The following is a 14,023-nucleotide window of genomic DNA, read 5'->3' on the forward strand; positions in this document are numbered from 1 at the left end:
TGAACAATTGTACAGAGAAATAGAGTGGGCTAGTGAATCGGAATGTCTTATAATGGGGGATTTTAACTTCCCAGATATTGACTGGAACTTGTGGGTTGGTCATTCACACACTAGTCAAGACTTTTGTGGATTTATTGGATGATTGTTTTCTGCAGTAGCATGTTCGAGGCAACCAGAGAAAGTAATACTCTTGATCTGGTTATCAGCAGTGATCATTCGTGTATTAAGAATTTGCAGATAAAGGAACAACTAGGTGGCAGTGATCACAGTGTACTGATTTACTTAAAGATTTAATTACCATCAGAGGTAAAGGAAAGGGTTTTTGCTTCCATAAAGGTGAGTACAGTTGTCTCCGACAGTTTTTAAATTCTGTACAGTGGGATAAACTGACGATGTTACCAACAGTAAATTCTAAGTGGGAAGCATTCAAGGAATTAATCGTGGATGCTACTAAAAGTTTCATACATATTAAGAAATATTGTTCAAGGTTTAGGCCTAAATGGTTATCTAATGAACTAATGAGACTCGTAACAGAGAAGAAAAATACATGGGATGCATATAAATTATCAAGCGACTCAGAAGCCTTTGGCAGATATAAACTAGTCTGTAATTTGGTCACAAAGGAGGTTAGGCAGGCGAAGGCAGATTACGAGAAATCCTTGGCAAAAGATGCTAAGAAAAACAGCAAGGATTTCTTTACTTATATAAACTCTAAAAGGAAGGGAATGAATCTGATTGGTCCACTTGACATCGATGGTTCGGCTGTTGATGATCCTGCTCAGATAGCAAACAAACTGAATGAGTATTTTGCATCTACATTCACACGTGGGGAATTATTAAGGTTTGAAAATGGCAGAAGGTTATCAAATTGTAGCAGGATACTTAATGATTTTGTAATAACTGAAAGCAAAGTGGAGGAGAAATTGTCGAAGTTAAACATAACAAAAACGTAAAAATCCTTAAAAATAAACTGGATCTATACAGTTATTTTAAAGGAGGCGGCAAAGCAACTAAGCAAACCCTTAGCCATAATTATGAGAGCATCCTTGGACTCAGGGGAGGTTCCCACGCACTGGAGATGTGCAAATGTATCCCCAATTCACGAAGGGGGATCGAAGGGTGACACGAATAATTACAGACCAGTTAGTTTAACTTCTGTTCCGGGTAAAATAATGGAGTCACTGGTTAAAGATGCATTGCAGGATCATCTAGACAAGACTGCAGCAATAATTCAGACACAGCATGGGTTTAATAAGGGAAAGTCTTGTCTGACAAATTTGATAGGATATTATGATGTTGTTACAAAGGAACTGGATGCAAAAAATAATTTTGATATCATATATTTGGATTTCAGGAAAGCTTTTGACACTGTTGCGCACGGAAGACTATTGTACAAATTGGAGCAGAATGGTATTATGGGTAAGTTGCTACAATGGATAAAAGGATGGTTAAGTGGGAGTAGACACAAGGTGGTAATCAATGGGTGTTGCTCTTCGTGGACTAATGTTATTAGTGGTGTCCCACAGGGTTCGGTGTTAGGTCCACTGTTGTTTTGTATATTTATCAATGATATTGATGAAGGTATATCAGGCTTAATGTCGAAGTTTGCAGATGATACAAAGGTTTGCAGGGTTGTTAATGACAGTAATGGCAGTGTGCTACTGCAACAGGATCTAGATAATTTGGGCAGATGGGCTAAGAAGTGGCAACTGAAGTTTAACTTTACCAAATGCAAAGTACTACATATGGGTAGAAGTAACCCTAGAGAAACGTACCAACCGTGTGGTACTACACTTAAGGTGGTAGAAAATGAAAAATACCTGGGAGTAATTGTGCAGTCAGATATGAAGTTTTCTGAGCAATGCAGCCAGGCTGCCAGGGCAGGTCATGGGGTTTTGTCAATGATATATAGGAATTTTGCTAGCAGGGAGAAGGATGTGATTGTCCCTCTGTATAAGGCAATGGTCATGCCACGCCTTGGAGGCCTCATTTTAGGAAGGATGTAGATTTACTTGAGCGTGTACAGAGAAGGGCAACAAGGTTGGTGAGGAGAATGAAGGGATCCTCTTACCAAGAGAGGCTTAAGTTCTGCATATTGCAGTGGCTGGAGACTGGGCACCTGCGCGGTGATCTGATTAAAGTATATAAGGCCTTGAATAGGTTGAGCACGCTGAATTCTAATGGGATTCTTCCACTTGTTCAGATTACGAACCTAAGGGGGCATAAATTCAAATTAAGAAAAGACAGATGCAGAATAGATGTGCGGAAATTTGCCTTTAGCCAGCGGGTGGTTAATTGCTGGAACAAACTTCCATCTGTCGTTGTGGAAGTTGATAGGTTGAATAAATTTAAGGAGGAACTGGACAGGCATCTGGAGGGAATGGTGTGATTTTTTTCTTTTTTTTTTTTTTGCTGATGCTGCCTAAGCTCATACACTTGCTTTCTTGCACCACATGCCACTACTACTACTACTACTACTACTACAAAGTAAGGACATACGTATTTCCATAGAGTTAATTTCTGGAATTAAAGCAACAAAAACTGTTCTCCGCGTAAGCTTTTAAAAGTCTAAATTTAAGGAATAACGATTTTTCCTACATACCTATTTTCGTTTTTTTTTTAATATGTATATATTTATATTCAGTGCTTCAGGTTCAATTATTAAGTTTTTAAGAATGGAAATTAAGCAAAAATAAATGTTTTAATTTATTTCCCTTTCAAACCAAGGTCAAAAGCGAACTTCACAATTTTCTTTTTTTCAAAAAATTATGTTCGTATTAAATTTCATGTAAAATATCACGCTGTATTTATGTGAATAAATTTACGTTTTTGTTACAATTACAGGTTTTAATTTAATTTTGCGGATTTTCTGGGCATATTTATTTCTCAAATTATTTGTGCATTCAGTAACCATAGATAATCGGGAGTATTGGTATGCAGGAAATGAAAGTTTCTACAGCACCAGTCAGGAAATAAAAAACCGTTTATTTTCCCTATTACTTCCAATAATTTGTAAAAACCTTTCTTAAATTTATTCAAAATACCCACCTCCACAACATTAGGTGGAAGGTTATACCTATAATTGATTGCTCTTTAGCTGAATGTGAATTCCTGCACGCATCTATTCTGCAACCACCCTCTTCCAATTACCAATTAAAATTTATGCTCTGTTGTGCGTTTATTCTGAATATACCACCATTATTTAGTATACTTATCTCTTTTAAAGCCTTATACGCTTCAGTTATGTCACCACACAGGTACCTAATTTCTAAACTACAATTTACTGAACCTCAATCTTTCGTAGGAAGAATATCCTTTGTGTCTCCAACTAATATTTTTGCTCTTCTCTCGCCCTTTCCAATAGATCGATTACCTTCCTAAAAGGTTTCCAAACTTCTGTGCAGTATTCTAGATGTGGCCTAACCACTGTATTGTACAATAAGATAATAACCTATTTGTCTCTTCTGGCAAATTTCCTGTGTATCATTAACAGAACTGCATGGACATGGGATGTTCTAGCAGCTTGTTTGCACTGCTCAGAGAACTTAATGTCGGACTGTACAACTACCCCTTGATCTTTTTCATACTCCACTACCTTGAGTTTGGCACCTCACAGATGGTATGTTATTCTGGGATTACTAAGACCAAAATATCAGCTTGCATTTATTACCGTTAAACATCAATTGCCATTTTATATCCCATTTGCAGAGTTCATCTAGATCCTCTTGAAGTAGAATACGTTTATTATTTACCGCTTTGCCCACCTTTTTATCATCTGCAAACTTAGACGTCAAACTGTAAATACCTACTTCGATATCGCTACATAAATAATAAAAACCAACGCTGACCTCTATGGAACTCCACTCATCACATTCGTCCGTGAAGAGCAGTGGCCATTTATGTATAACCACTCTTTATCCATAGTAGCAACTAACCCCTAATGCCACATTGCTCCAATTTATACAATAGTCGTGTTCAGTTTCAAAGTGTTTACTGAAATCTAAGTATATGATGTCAACATTTGCATCCAGTTATTTTAATACCAACCTCACAGTAGCTAATCGTATTGGTGAGGCGTGATTGTCCTTTAATAAATATATGCTGCGATTGCTTTGCGGCTTCACTCCTACAAGATGATCTTGTATTACTTCTTTAACTATTGATTCCATTATTTTCTCTGGAACAGAGATTAAACTTACGGGATCTGTAGTTACTTCATCTTTTGAACCTTCCTTGTGATAGGAGCTACATTTGCACATCTCCAATCTGCAGGTACATCTCTTTAATCTAAGGATGCTCTCATTATGATGGCTAAAGGTTTAAGCACTCCTTTTGTAGTCTTTTGATTCTGCTATAACTGTTACCATTATGAGCGTATTTTCTTTCTACAGTGCTAATGTATACTTTTGTCCGCGCTGTAGCTCAGTGGTTATAATCACTGTCCTCTCCACAGCGATTGGTAAAGGATTGGCTACGAATCCCGTCAATGACACAAGGAACTTTTATGGACTTTTTTTTTTTTTTTTTTTTTTTGCACTCCATGGCTGAGCTAGTCGACCTCAGGTGTGGACAGCAAAGTTTTTCTCCATAGGAACTCTGGTTTTTCGTCCAGAAAAACAGTCAAATCAATCAGAAAACACACGCAATAGACATAAATACACATGGATGTATTATGTCTATAGATTATGATCGTTTTCTGGTGGTCCTAATATGACAGTTTTTATGTATACTTTTATAAATTGTATACCATCGATCAGGAAAAATGATGAGAATAGTCATATTTTTATGGGATTACTACTTATAAAAGTATTGTGAAAGTTATTTTTATTGTCTTCTTCTCGCTTCATTATGATATTTTACATTTTCGATGAAATTACGGCACATTGAGGTCTTGTAATTTTGATAGAGGAAAGAATACGACCTTGGCATGTGGTATCAGCGGTAGCAGGCCAGATCATCTACAGCTGACTTGCAGCCATAAAAATAGAAGTTGTAAAATTTTCAGTACAACACAAAACGTCGTCGTAAATTTATCACCCACACTCATGAGCTATTTGATTTTGATTGATTTTTAAAGTTAGTATTAGTAAGGTCTAATAACGTTGGGAAACAAACCTTTTCTGCATCAGCCAAAAATAAATAAATCAAATAATAATTAAAATAAAACAGAATTTTCATACAATTCCCATTCACACAATGTAACCATTAAATTCGGCTTTAAATTTAGTCAGACTCGCTGCCTCACTTCGTTGGAATAAACTCATCCCAGGCTTCGAAAATCCGCTGCCCACAGGGGAACCATGAAATCCAATTTTCTGTTGTTCCCTAAGATTTTATATGCGTGCCCTGGTTCGTGTCTTACTCACGAGGGAGACGAAAGCTTCCTCATTCATTTTTCCTAAACCCTTCAGTTCCTTATGTACCTCAATGAGATCTTCCCTTACATATCTGGTTGTCAAACTCTGAATTACGCACCTTCTAAGCCGTCTCCATTATGTGCATCACATTGCACTCGTCACCAATCTGGTCGCCCCTCTCTGAAGCAAGCCTCTCCAGAAGCGCTATATCTTGTTTTTTAGGTGCGGTTCCCAGACTCGAACACAATATTCCAGACATAATTCTCCCTACTGGTAAAGGGCCTATAAATCATAGGTAAGACTTCACGTGCCTCCCTAGCTGCCTGTTTGTATTTCATGGAAAATTTCATGTCAGTTTGAATCATAACACCTAAGTCTTTTTTGTTTTGAACTACTTTTTCCTCCTCTTCTGCTAGCTTGCACTTGACTCCAAGATTTTTTTTTCCCGAATAAATAACCTTACATTTAGAAGCATTAAACTTTAGTTGCCATTTTTGACCATGTATGTAACCTCTCGAAGTCTTTTTGAAGCAACATGGCCTTGTTAACCACCCAACTTTCAAATCATCAGAAAATTTTACAGCTTACCGGATATCCTCGTTAATATCATTCATGAAAAGTATAAGTAAGATAGGTATCCAACACTGATCTCTGTGGAACCCTACTTTTTTTTTTTGACTGACTCTACATAAGCTTGCTTTCTTGCATCATACGCCTCTACTACTACTACTTGTTATAATGGTCTACACTAGCGACTGACAATTTAAGACAACTGTCTGTCGCCTATATTTTAGCCAACCTGTAATCCAGTGTAGGATCTTACCAGTAACTCCAACTTCTTCCAGTTTAAATAGCAGTCTTCCATGAGGAATCGCATCGAAAACTTTTACTGAAGTCTATATATTTAATATCAAAATTATATATCTGCATCCAGCTTAATGATTAGTCATTACACATTGATTATTCATTAAGTTGCATCAGTCATTAAGCATTGATTAGTCATTAAGCTGGATTCAGCTTAATGACTAAGTCATAGTAATATACCAGATTGGTAAGACATGACCTCCCCTAAACGAACCCATGCTGGGATCTACTTAAGACACCACGATACCATTCTTGTCGTGATGGTCCTGAATGTCATCCTTAATCATAGACTCTATGATTTTCCCTACCACAAAAGCCAAACTAACTGCCCTATAGTTACTTTAATAACGCTTTAATTAAATTATTAACATTCCCAATGGTTTTATACATTCATGTGCAGCCTTTTTAATTACAATTGAATATATATATATACAGACCTCTTCTCCCGGAGCCTTCCCCTCTAATCTCGGTAGCTTTTCTAAAAAAATGCTTGTCTGAAATCATTATATCACTTATTTTACAGCAGTTTGATATCTTAATATTCCCCAGAGTTCCACGCTTGCTTTCAACTGCAAATATCGATGAGAATTGTCTCAAGTTCCTCAAATAATCTATGAGGGTAATCGAGCATTTACTATATTTCTTGTTTTTGCCATAATGCGAATTGTTCTTGCCGATAATTCGATTTTTCAAGGTGACTTTGCATAACGATATCATCCCAAGAAACCACGGAATTTGGAAGCCAGAAAAACTTTTTTTTATATATGTCAATATAAGTTTTAAAGAGTTCGAGCACTTCCTACAAGACCCTAGAATCTAGTTAGTATTGGTATTAGTATCACTAGTGGCAAATGATGCAACAAAGCTAGCTTATACAGCATCAACCAAAAAAAAAAAAAAAAAGAAAAAAAAAAAAAAGAAGAAAAACAGAGCAAAAAAAAATAATTACCGCATCATCTGTTCGTCCCGCCTAATAATTTGTCTAATCTTTAAATTTATTCAAAACTACACTTCCACAATACCAAATGGAAGTTTGCTCCAACAATCAATTACTCTCTGGCTAAAAGCAGTTTCGCGTTCTCTCCTGCAGCCATCCTTTCTCAATTTTTATTTAAGCTCCCTTACGTGTTATGTCTCAGCAAGAGTAAAGACTGAGTAAACATCAGTCTTTGAATAGACTCATGTTTACTCAGTCTATTCAAAGTCTTAAACACCTCAGTCAAATCTCCTCGCGAATGTCTAGTTTACAGACACTGCAATTGCAGAACTGAAGTCTTTCTTGGTAAGAGTACCCTTTTGTTTCCCTGCCAATCTCGTTGCTCTTCTCTGCACCCGTTTCAGCAGTGCCACGTCCTTCCTAAAATGAAGCTTCTGGACCTGTTATACAGTATTCAAGATGCGTCCTGACCATTACCTTATACAACGGGGCAATCAATTCCTAGCAAAATTCCTGTATATCATTGATAGAACAGAATGAAGTTCTAGCAGTCTGGCTACATTGCTCAGAGAACTTCATGTTGGAATGTACAAAAAAAAAATTTGTATAGTTACCGTCAAGTCTCTTTCATCCTCCTCCTCCTGCCAACTGGGCAGGAGGAGGGTGAAAGAGTGTGGTACCTAGTTGGCAGTTTCATCGAACAGAGCATTTAAACAGAACAGAACATTTAAAAGCAGTTCGCGCGAACCTTTTTTATCACACCTTTGCTTCTGCGTCAATCATGTTTTTGTCATTTTCCATGTTTAGTCGTTTATTGCATTCAGCAATAAGCGACTTCAACATTCGCAGCTGGAAAAAATAATAAAAAAATTAAATACATTATATATATATTCTGAGTACCTAGATAGGAAGGAATATATACTTCCTCTGTTTATTTTAAACCAAATTCTTAAGGAAATATGCTATATAAAGAAATAAAAAAAGAAAAATCGGGATACTATTACCCTAATATCTCAGCCGCTGCTAATTCGCTTTACATAAATAAAGTCGAAGTGGAGAGGACGGGGCGCGTGCTTTATGTGCTTGTAGCTGAATCCGCCTTTGTTCTGACCAAGAGCCAGAACTTTTTACGAAAAAGGGATAATGTTGCTTTGAGTTTGATGTTTATAATCTCAAAGTAATTCTAAAAAAAAAGAAAATGTTGCTTTCCCATTTTTAAATATGACAGAAAATTATCACAAGTTATTTATACAATTAAAATACATAATCGATATTAGCAATATCGATAATGTTTTGATCATTAAAAATAACATGCAAATAGTGCAATGCGAATCCAATAATAAAATTATAATATACATCAGTGTAACTCAGGCGTGGTCCAGGTAGGGACTAAAGAGACTATAGCCTCCCTTATGATCAAAATAATGTGAATTTTTTTACTGCCATGATGATTAAACCTTCATGATTCCCTAGAACACTGCTTTAGGTTATATATTACAATTCTTCAGAAATATTCTCATATTAGTTTTGTAAGATGAAAAAGAATTTGTAAAAGTTTTAATTTACTGACTTCATTTTTTTAAATATGTGGTGTTAAGAAATATCCCCATCTCAACGCTACTGGCAATTATGAAAATTTTGTTGAAATAGTTACAAGTATTCGGTGTTAATTCCTGCATATTTTGGTTTAAATAATTTAATATCCCTGAACTTTTTAACCGGCGTATTAAATTGATCAATGACAATAACGCATCATTTAAAATATAAAAGTTTATTTAAAAACGTCAAGTTAATTTTTAATATTCTATTCTTTAATGTGTCAATATCAAACTTATCATACCAATTCCTGTATGTCATATCCTCATAACGCATTCCACTGATACTACTAAGATATTTAATAACCCCTTTCTTAATCTTTTCGAGTTCATCATCCACTTGAACGGACCGAACCACTGTAGTATATTCCAAAGGTGGACTGAGGTAAATATTAAAGGTAAATCGGATGAAGGAGAAAGAAAATTTTTCTCTTTCTCCCTCTTATCTACCTTGTTCTTTTTCAGTAATTGCTGTATTTATGTTTTTTATGTGATTATATAAAACTTTGAAAAATATTTATACAGTGACGGACAAAAAACCTGCATCACCTTAAAAAAAAAAAATTAACACTTGTAGTGAAACGTATAAGATATTGTTTGATTACAGTCATTTTGTTTGTCGCAAAGCAAAGGTATTGCGTCATATAATGCTTCTACTGCATCAGACAGTAATTGCAAGGTTTTGCATCAGCCATTTCTATAAATACGGCGTTGGAAGGGTATACACGCTCAGTAGTATCCTGTTTTGAGGCAGAAATGGTAAGCATGGCGATATATGCTCAGTTGACACCAAGAAAAAAAAGTGTAGTTGTTGCTCTCTTCCAGGAAGGACTTTCTACGCGTGCTATCACTGATGAAATAGGCTGCCACCAGTCAAGAGTATCTCAGGTGCTGAAATTAAAGCGTGAAACCGGTGATGTGAAGAGAAGGCCTGGATCAGGCCGTAAGAGAGTGACTACGCTTTCCCAAGATCGATATTTGAAACCGCTATGCCTTCGTAATCGCCATGCTAGTTCTCCTGATCTAAAAACTGACTTTGAGATGGCCTCTGGTGTTGAAACAAGTGCACAAACTATCCAAAGACGGCTTTTGGAATGTGGTCTGCATACCTATCGGCCCAAGAAGAAGAAGAAGAAGAAGAAGAAGAAGCCTTTGTTGACCCAACAAATGAGGAAGAAGCGACTTGCTTGGGCTAAAACGCATGTTTCATGGATAAAAGAGCAATGGGACACCGTCATCTTTTCTGACGAATCGAAATTCAATCTGCATAGCTCGGATGGGAAGCGATATGTCAAGACGAAAATCAGAGGCGTACCATCCTGACTGCATAACACCGACTGTAAAGTTCCCCGCCGGTCAGATGGTCTGGGAATGCATAACAAGCAAAGGGGTGGGGCAAATTAAGTCTATTAACGGAACGGTGAATGCAGAAATCTAAACTGCTATCTTGGAGGAGTGCCTGAAACCCGTTATTAGGGATCATGACACAGACGTCCAAAACTGCATTTTTCAACAGGACTCGGCACCTTGTCACACAAAAAAATTGGCAAGTTTTACGCTATTTAGGTTTAATGATGAGTTTGTCTTCTTGTCTCACAAGGCTTAAAACATACTTACACCAATGTTTTCCTTCGTTTTTCTCCCTTAAGGTGCAACCATACCTCAGAAATGCTGGCATTACAGTGTTGGATTAGCCCGGATTTGAACCCTATTGAAAATTGCTGGTACGTAATGTCGTCTAAAATTTCTCAGAAGAAGCCAACAAGTAAGATTCAGCTGCTGGAGATCATTGTAAGGGTGTGGTACCACGAAACTGGGCAACCGTATATCCAGAAGTTGATTAACTCTATGCCAGATCGTTGCAAGGCTGTAATTGAAGCTCGAGGAGGAACAATAAAATATTGAGGACTTATTTTGTTGATTTACAGTACATAATACTCTTACGTTAACTTGTCATTTCAGTTTGTACACGTAAATGCAATAAAATATATGTTTGGTTGTCATGATTTCCATTTACATGATTTCTCATAATTCCATTAATTACGCATTTTACCCTTTGGGAAGATATTTATGGCAATTAGGTATATCAGGTGGAGTCTTTTCATTGGATTTCATTCACAGAGATATATATCCCATCTAACAAATGCATTTCGAGCATTTCTGCAACCCACAATGCAGCGCAAAACACATTATTTTCAAAATTCACAAGTGATGCAGTTTTTTTGTCCGCCACTATATATCGTTCTTGTAAACGTTTTTACAAGAACGATAATTGTCATATACTTAATACTTGTGTACCACAAAAGTTCATTATAACATATCGAAAAAAAACAAACTAATTTTAGATATTTCTAAATTAAAACCGCTTTTATTAAACTCAAATTATATGGAATTAGATAATCTAAATCTGAGATTGCAAAAAAAGAAGAGATTAACTGGTGATATTACAAGCGAACAAAAATTTTATTATTAGGAACACTACTGATATTTCGTCATTGTTTTTAGCTGCGTATCGTGTTGACACGTCGGAAACCAAACTTTTTGCGTAACAGAAATAAAATTCATTGAATAAAATACCTATAAGTATTCTTAGAGTTCTCTTTTGTTTACGGCTGTTTCTGTGCAAATGAATTTCCCATCATATGCCAGTCAATGGTATGCCAAACAAGAGTTTTGGATATGATCGTTGAGAGATTTTAGTCAGGTCATATTCTAGCAATATGATGTCTAGGACAGATTAGGAGCAACAGCATAATGTATGTGTGTGTGTGTGTGTATATATATATATATATATTTATATACGTGCGTAGCTTCTGTAAGAAAACTGCAAAACGACAAATTTCTCAAAATATAGTTCACATTTAATGTTATATATGTTTAGAACCAACTTATATATCCATTATGGTCGCTGGGTTCATTCTGCTAAAAATTGCAGCGTCCCTAGTCCATAAACCATTTAAATAAATATATTGTAATATTCCTCTTCAATCTCTTATAAATACAATGTATATATATATACATATCATTATGCTGTTGCACCTTATCTGTCCTAGACATCATATTGCTAGAATATGGCCTGACTAAAATCTCTCAACGATCATATCCAAAACTTTTGCTTCTGTAAGAAAAACTGCAAAACGACAAATTTCTCAAAATATAATTCACATTTAATGTTAGATATGTGGAAATCTATGATATTTCGGTAGTACAGTACTATTGATTTTGTTTCCTTTCTTCTGCGTCCTATGTCACATTTTCCTGTTCTATTGATTCGTAGTAAAACTAAACAAGTTCGCAATCTACGTGTATACGAAGAGCTGGACAATCAAATATCTCAGTATTATGTCAGTAAGTCCTATACTTGTGAATGTATATCTCCTAAACATACACCTTTCACCTTGGAGAAAACCTTTATAACATTAACTAACTCGTATAACAGAAGCCTATTTACTCTTGCTTTATGCCCCTCTCTTTATCTCTTCCTATCTTTGATTTTGTGCAAAATGCTAAATATTTCTAAGTTTTAATTATTCTTAATTCAAATTGTTTTCCAGAATAGCTGTATGAGGCAAACAGAGAGTTCAAATTAATTTATAGTATAAAATTACAGTTACGTTACTTTTTTCCCATCCTATACACCTTTGCGAGATACATCGAACGAATATTAATCTTCATTATTACTAATGTGGTAAAGTTATCGTAAAATAGTTGTTGGCCTTATCTTCCTATTTAATTGATTAGTGTAAAAAAATAGGTGGGTCCACCCACTTTTCAGTTTTGGCATGCAGTACTTACCTGTTTTCATCAGCCATACCATAATGGCCGTCCTTCCTTCACCAGCCTAACATCCGGGAATTTGTAATATTCATATCAGGCTTTTTTTTCCATACTCCTACATCTGCAGCGATACCGCATCACACCATGTTTCCACGCATGCCCTTGTTCGCAACACAACTGTTGGCTTTCCGATGACTTCTACGCATGTGTAGAAGATCTGGAAACACCCTCTACGAATCTATGGCTTTCCAAGGAAGATGGAGAGAAATTATTCCGTGTATATATGCTTGCGCGGAACATATCACTTCTAGTTGTTTAGTCGATTTACAAAGCGAACACTTTTCTATTGACTGATATGTGGGAAGATTCTTTAGATACGTTTCTTCTATGAAATTATTTCTGCTTTGCTTATAAAATACGTTTGACATGTCTTAAATATTTATTGGATTAACCAGATTTCTGTGAAGAGGTGGGATAATTTTCGTTCATGTTAATTCGATATTGATGTTCTTATGAACAGGACGCAACTAACTGATTCGATTTCACTACGTCTTGTTTAAAATTGAAAGATTAATTCATTGTATGTTATCTTCTCGTTCATATTGTACAAACGTATACACACTTATTTTGCAGCGAAATATTATTTTATTAATAATTTAGGTAGAATTCTGGAAAAAATGTATCTTTACGACAACGTATGTGAATTGTTATATATCCTGCAATCTGATGAATTTATTCTATTATTAAATTTACTAATTAGACTTTTGGGAACAGTTTAATTTATCAAAAAAAATGTGACTTGTATTTTTCATTAAATATAAATGTATGACACATGCTTCGAAAATATTTAGAGAATTTATATACAAGATTATAAAAGGACTGATTTTTTTAAAAACAAATATTCTATTATTTTTATGTTTGTACTATTGTATAAATTTTTGGAGTTTATATTGACTACTGCAGTTGTTAAATGGCCTCGTACTCAACAGAACAAAGAATGCTTATTATAAGGCGTTTCGGTTTTAAGTTCAAAGGCGTTGTTTAGATACAAAAATATGAAAGGGAATTTAATGGTAGGAATATTAGTTACGAAGTTGGATTATTAACAGCATGTGGAAGATAAAGAAACCGGTTCTGTTCTGAACAATATGAAAGGTGTTATGGAGTAAGAAAATGGTAAGAACAGAAGAAACTGTAAACCGTGTCGGGGAGGAAAATGAAAAAAGTCGACGAAAATAATATTTTCGTGTTTCACTCATCAGTTAGGAAAAAAACTGAAACAACTTAAAAAAATTCTCAGAAAACACTTGAAAATGGCATCCAAGACCATTTGGAGTAACTGAAAATTTAAATATCCACTTGAACAGGGAATCTTGCTACAGTCTTTTTAAGTAAGGTAGTACAATCAATTAAAGACTGCTGTTGTAGTAGAAAGTTTAATTTCAGTAGAAATTAAACTGAAATTAATTTTGTAATTTGTTGTCTCAGTAAAA

General features: G+C 35.4%; 1 protein-coding gene across 1 annotated transcript in view; it reads right to left on the minus strand.

Moving 5' to 3' along the window:
* VGAT (vesicular GABA transporter) overlaps positions 1-12,662 on the minus strand; it is a 34,238-nt gene extending 21,576 nt beyond the window's left edge. Inside the window, exon 1 of the mRNA XM_090373227.1 lies at positions 12,549-12,662. The gene's annotated coding sequence lies outside the window, so the exon portion shown is untranslated. The remainder of the gene's footprint in view (positions 1-12,548) is intronic.
* Positions 12,663-14,023: the final 1,361 nt, after the last annotated feature.

This window comes from Mastigoproctus giganteus, chromosome 5 (assembly GCF_048544385.1).
Source record: "Mastigoproctus giganteus isolate SK-2022 chromosome 5, ASM4854438v1, whole genome shotgun sequence".
Lineage (NCBI taxonomy): Eukaryota > Metazoa > Arthropoda > Arachnida > Uropygi > Thelyphonidae > Mastigoproctus > Mastigoproctus giganteus.